Source organism: Fundulus heteroclitus, chromosome 7 (genome assembly GCF_011125445.2).
Source record: "Fundulus heteroclitus isolate FHET01 chromosome 7, MU-UCD_Fhet_4.1, whole genome shotgun sequence".
Taxonomy (NCBI): Eukaryota; Metazoa; Chordata; class Actinopteri; order Cyprinodontiformes; family Fundulidae; genus Fundulus; species Fundulus heteroclitus.
In genome coordinates, this window is record NC_046367.1 from 4,391,147 (window position 1) to 4,397,050 (window position 5,904).

Consider the following 5,904-nt stretch of genomic DNA (forward strand, 5'->3'; position numbering starts at 1 on the left):
TCTCAGTTCTCCACTAGGTGCGGAGCCCATCCCCCCATGTCCTGCCACCTTCCGCTGGCTGGCGCCTTGGCCCGCTGGTGCATTGGCAGCCCTCGGGTTCGGGGCGGATTCCCGGGTGGGTGCCGGCCCATTCCTGGTGGCTGCTTCGCGGGGCCTGGCTCGGCCGGGGCTCCCGCCATGGGGGCAGGGTGCCCCTGGGGCCTCTGGGCCCCGGGGCCCATGGCCGGTGCCACTTCAGCGTAGCTGGCTGCCGGCGGAGCCCACGGGCTCGCCCCCGTGACTACTGGGGGCTTTGGCATTGCGGTGGCTGGGGGATTTCTTTTTACATCTCTCTTTCCAGGTAAAGAAGCAGACAGAAGACATTTCATCATTCTTTCCCTTTTATCTCCTCTTTCTTTCACCTTTTCTCTTTCTTTTTTTCTCTTCTTGTTCCTCCTTTACTCTCCTACTTTCCCATTGTAGTGTCCACATAATTTGAAATTCTCCCCGCAGGCATCACGATAAAGCTGCATGCATAAATCAAGCGGAGCACAATGGCGAAAGCTGATTGCTCCACTTGTGAAATTAAAATCTGTCGAGCTCTATTTGGCATTAAGACATCAATTCTTATTGCCACATTGCTAGACAGGACACTGGGGAAAAAAGAAAGTATTGCTTACAGCTAAGCTTCACTAAAAGGTTGTGGCTGACTAAATCTGCAACACTACACAATAAACAATAAAATGTGGGTGGCCTGAGAGAATATTGCTAAATAAAATAAACAGGCCAATATGTTGTATCACTATCTCTCTACATCGCATTCATGTCACAGGAGTTTGGTTGCATTATACCAAGTGTCACAATAAGTTTTATAGATTTTCTGAACCAGGGATAGACAAAAGGCAAAGATAATAGGGTTTAGGCAGGAGGTAAAGTAAATTAAATATATTACAAACGTTGCAGATGATGCATTAAGCAACTGGTCCTGACCTGTGAGAGCAACACAAAAATAGGGGCACATGCACAGAAGAAACACAACAACACCAAGAGTCCTAACTGCTTTCATCTCAGATTTCATCCTGGCTAAGGGACCCTGGAGAGTAACAGCCGCAATGTGAGAGCGCATCACACGAGCCTGAGACACCGCCACCTTGAATATTCTCAGATACAGAATTACAATAACAGTGATGGGAAGAATCAGGTTAAAGGTAATATCAATAAATCCGACAATGTAGTTAATGGCAATGATACACTCGCCATAACAGGAGATATATCTGCCTGGCTTTTGCATGTCGTCCTTCAGAATCACACACTGAAATATCATAGAACCAGACCAACACAGGCAAACAAGGAACTTAACTACTTTTGGTGTCATTTAAGTGGAGTATTGCAAAGGATAACAAATGACAATATAACGGTCTACAGATATCAGTACCATGGTCGTTATTGAGGCTGCAGTGATAGTATAAGCCAGATACTGGTACAAACACACAGATAATGTCTCCAAGGAACCAGCAGCCGTTTATGAGAATAATCTGAAAAAACAGGAGGAAACCAACAAGGAAGTCAGAGACAGCCAGAGAGAAGAGGAGGACATTGCTGGTAGTGTGAAGCTGCCTGTGAAGTAAGAGCAGACACACATGCTGTTAATTATCACATCAGATAATAAATGAAATACAAAAGTGTGAGAGTAAACTGCAAAATCTGAAAAGTGTCCCACCTGAAGTGAGTAATGGCAATAATAACTAGTAGGTTGAGAATTACAGTGATAATAGAAATTAAACCCGCAAGCAGCGTCGATCGGCCCTCGCAGCCAAGTGCCGCTCTGGCCTATTGGCCACCGCGGGGGTTCGCGCAATGCCGGCCACCAGCCACCGCAGAAGCTGTCACGCATTTTTCCCGCCTGTCCGCCGGGCGATTCACACGAATGTGTTGGGCAGCGCTCCCCCACGACTCGCAAAAAATCTGGTGACAAGGCCTGGGACTAATTAATCAATCAGACTGAAAGATGGTTGCCACTCCTCCTCCTCCCACAGATCTGGGAATGTGGAAATTTGAATAATTTGAGGGAGTTGACTCATTTATACTAACGTAGTCTTCTTGTAGCATGGTTTCTGTGAGACAAAATAAATCAATCTGATTATCAGAAATTAATTCATTAACTAACAAAGTCTTTGGAGAAAGATACCTTATATTTAATAGACCGCATTTAATTGTTTTATTTTTTGGTTCAAGGTGAGCCATATTGATTTTTATTAGATTTTTATGATTTGTTCCTGTTAGATCAGTTTTTGATCTGTTAAGTTTTGGCCGTAGGAAAGACACCGTCTCAATAGGGTAATGGGTGTACACCTCAGTACAGAAGCTGCAGAGAGATGTGTTAAACAGTTATCAGTGTTGAATGATGACATGCGGCTAAACATGTCATCACTGGTCAGATCAGGCAGGGGACCAGAGAAAATTATGGAGTCCGACGTTTTAGCAAACTTACACACCGAAGCAACACCAACTTTGGTGACCTCCGATCGGCGTGACCGGGTGTCATCTCACTGTATTTACGCTTATCCTTAGCCAGTAGTTTCAGGTAGGATTCGATGTCGCCCGTTCTGGCCCCTGGCAGACATTTGACTATGGTTCCTGGTGTCTCTAGTGCCACATTTGTGACTATTGTTATATATATATATATATATATATATATATATATATATATATATATATATATATATATATATATATATATATATATATATATATATGAGTGTAGCTTAAAGTAATACAGATGTTAACTTTAACCCAGTAACCTAAAGAAATGGATGTGTGTAAAACAGAGTGCATTCAAACTGCAGTAAGCCTGTACCAGGAACAGGATGCACCGAGGCCATATGACAGTCTTGTGAGCAGATAACGCTGTTAAAAAAAATGCTTGCATGAGGGTGTATATTGTTTTAGCCAACTTCCAGGAACCAAGCTAGGAGATAAACTACGTTTAAAGGTCAAAGGTTAGGAAACAGATGTTTTTAGCAGACTGGATGTCTCAAGCAGGTCCAGCCCCCGCTTGGACTGTCTGTTTAAAACGGGAGGAACAACGTGTAAGTTTTGAGACAGGCTTCAGACACAGGCAGAGAACTTAAGGTATTCGATGCTGTGATAAACGTTTAAGTGTCTCCCACTTTGCAATTCCAAATTGTAATAAATATATGTTTAACTGTTCTTTTTGCCTCTGAATTCACTGCCTTTTTCTCTTTGTGCCAAATCCTCGACCGGGTGAAACGAGAGGGGGGGGGGGGGGCGTTAGCTGAACGTGCCCCACTTGTGTCTCGTTACTATTGAGCTGGGGACAATTGCAGTTCCGTGACAGAATAGAACCTGTGGGCCAATCAATGTTTGGGTTATGCAGAACTAGCCAGGGATGGCCTAGGATTACGGGATGCTCTGGGAAGTCTGCTAGAAGAAACTTGATCAGCTCAGAATGATGGTCGGGGAATGTAATCTTGACAGGTTGAGTGTGGTGAGACACTGAGCACAAATGACATCCATCCAGAGCCGTGGCCTGCAGATGTTCCTCAAGGGGAACAATCCTTAGTTTCAACCGTTCTGCAAAGCAAGCATCCATCAGGTTAGCATCAGCACCAGAGTCAATAAGAACCTTCTGTTCAACACTCTTCTCAGAGGTGGAGAGTAATATAGTAGGACAGACGCGTTTGATGCTGACAGAAAAGGATGAACAACTCACCAGGGTTGTTTTCTTCTTAGGATTTCTTTTATTAGTCAGGCAGGAGGAGACTAGGTGGCCTGACTGACCACAATACAGGCACAGCCCTTCTCGAAAATGGCGTTGACGCTCCTCAGGGGGAAGACGGGTCCGGCCGAGTTCCATCGGTACCTCAGAAGAGACTGATGGGTCAAAAGAGAGGGAGCAGGCTCTGGAGGGAGGAGTCGCCAGGAAGTAGCGCCAGTGGCTGCATTGTCCCTCAGTGAAAAATTGTTGGAAGGAACTCGTTTCCTCCGACGTTCATAGAGTCTCTTATCGATCTTTATCGCCAAAGCGATAAGTGAGTCCAAATCCTCGGGTAAATCCAATGGTGCCAACCTATCCTTGAGCTCGTCTGAAAGGCCATCTAAAAAGGCATCAAAAAAAGCTGCAGGATTCGAATCACTGCCAGCTGCCAGAGTGCGGAACTCAATAGCATAGACTGAGACACGTCTCTTGTTCTGCTGAAGGCGGTTCAAGGCCCTGGCCGCCTCCCATCCGGGTCTGGTGTGCTGGAAAATCTGGGTGAAACTCTTGGTAAAAAGATCTAGTGACCCACACATGGCTGAATTTCTTTTCCACTCACTGGTAGCCCATGCCTCTGCCAGGGGCGTTTCCAGCTTTGAAGGACATCCGGGGCTTAGCCCAGACCATTTTTTGTAAATACAGGATTACTCGAAGTGTTTTTTTTTTTTACTTTCAGTCAAAATACATCTTTAACATTATGCACACTCTCTCTCTCTCTCTCTCTCTCTCTCTCTCTCTCTCTCTCTCTCTCTCTCTCATTCTCTCCACACACAGTCAACATGCACTAATCACCTCTTGCTGTCTATCTAGTGTGTCCTTCTATATTTTTTATATTACTCTCATCACTTGCTGTTGTCTCTCATCACTTGCTGGGTATCATTAAAGGGTATTTTCTTGGTTTGAGCATTGCAAATCGGTTCATGACACTATTATGGTCTGTGACACCCACAATTCCCCTTTCAATACACGTGTGCTGCACATGTTCAGTGTTTTCTTATTACATTTTTTTTGGATTGTAGTTTAAAGGACGATTAAATGAATATATGCAGACAAAATTAAAATGTGGCACACTGCTTATGACTTGCGCGACAACAAAGCTTCACATTCTTTACAGCTTCACAAAATGCGGGACAGGTGGTCACCGTTTGATAATATTTAGCGGGTTTTTGATTTACACACTGTTTAATATTTGATGATGATCATGTTATTTTATATTTGAGTGAGTGAGCAATCTTCTATTACTTGTTTCAGCTTCTTCTTCTCCTGTGTTTTTATCCGGAGGAGATTCTGTACTAGAAGATGCCAGTACAAGTGCTAACGTAGGCCGACAGTGATGATGATGATCTTCAGACTTTAAGGATATAAAAAATATTCTTGACTTACCCACTGAATTCTTTCCAAAAAATCCTCAAAGTCTCATTTGCTTCATTTTCTATATTTCTTTCTTTCCTGTTCGCTTTGTCTCCGTTGTTAACTCACACTCATTCATACATCTATTGACTGTAGCTGTAGCAGCAGTTCGCACTGTAGCACTTGACTGTGCTAGCTCCTCCCCTACCTGCTGCTGCTGCATATTTAAAGTACTTCTCGATTCTGAGATCATACAAGTTGCTAAATGTTAGAAAGTTCACAGATTATTATGACCTGAGGGGAAAAAAAAAAAATTCAATGAAAAAGTGGATTTTTAAGGCTTTTTAGCTCAAGGCTCATAATAAAATGTTTAATGACCGATGACGTAATTCGTGGGTAGGCGTTGATCTGTTGACATGGTAACAAGATACTTCCTGGTTGCAAACTCGCTTTCTCAAAGACAAATAGACGGATTAAACATGGCTAAAAAGTGTGTGGCTTATGGTTGATCAAATACCAACAAGGATAATGTCTCTTTACACACATTTACGAACCCCAAAAGTCCCGGTGTTGTGCAAAATTCAGTTCCCCTGTGAAAATCTGTTCCCCTCTGTGTCGGGAGCTGCAGCCAGAGAGGCGGGGTGTTGTGCCAGTTCATACGTGACAAAAAAAAAGGCATCAATTCGGGACGTAACGGACTGCGTTACCCATGATGCAATGTGGTCAAAATGGCCACCAACTCATGTGGTCAAAATGGCCACCAACTCCCATCACGCAACACGGCAAAATGGCCGCCG

At 43.9% G+C, this 5,904-nt stretch overlaps 1 pseudogene; it reads right to left on the reverse strand.

Annotated features, from left to right (window-relative positions):
- Positions 1-789: 789 nt before the first annotated feature.
- LOC105917693 lies at positions 790-4,384 on the reverse strand (annotated as a pseudogene).
- Positions 4,385-5,904: the final 1,520 nt, after the last annotated feature.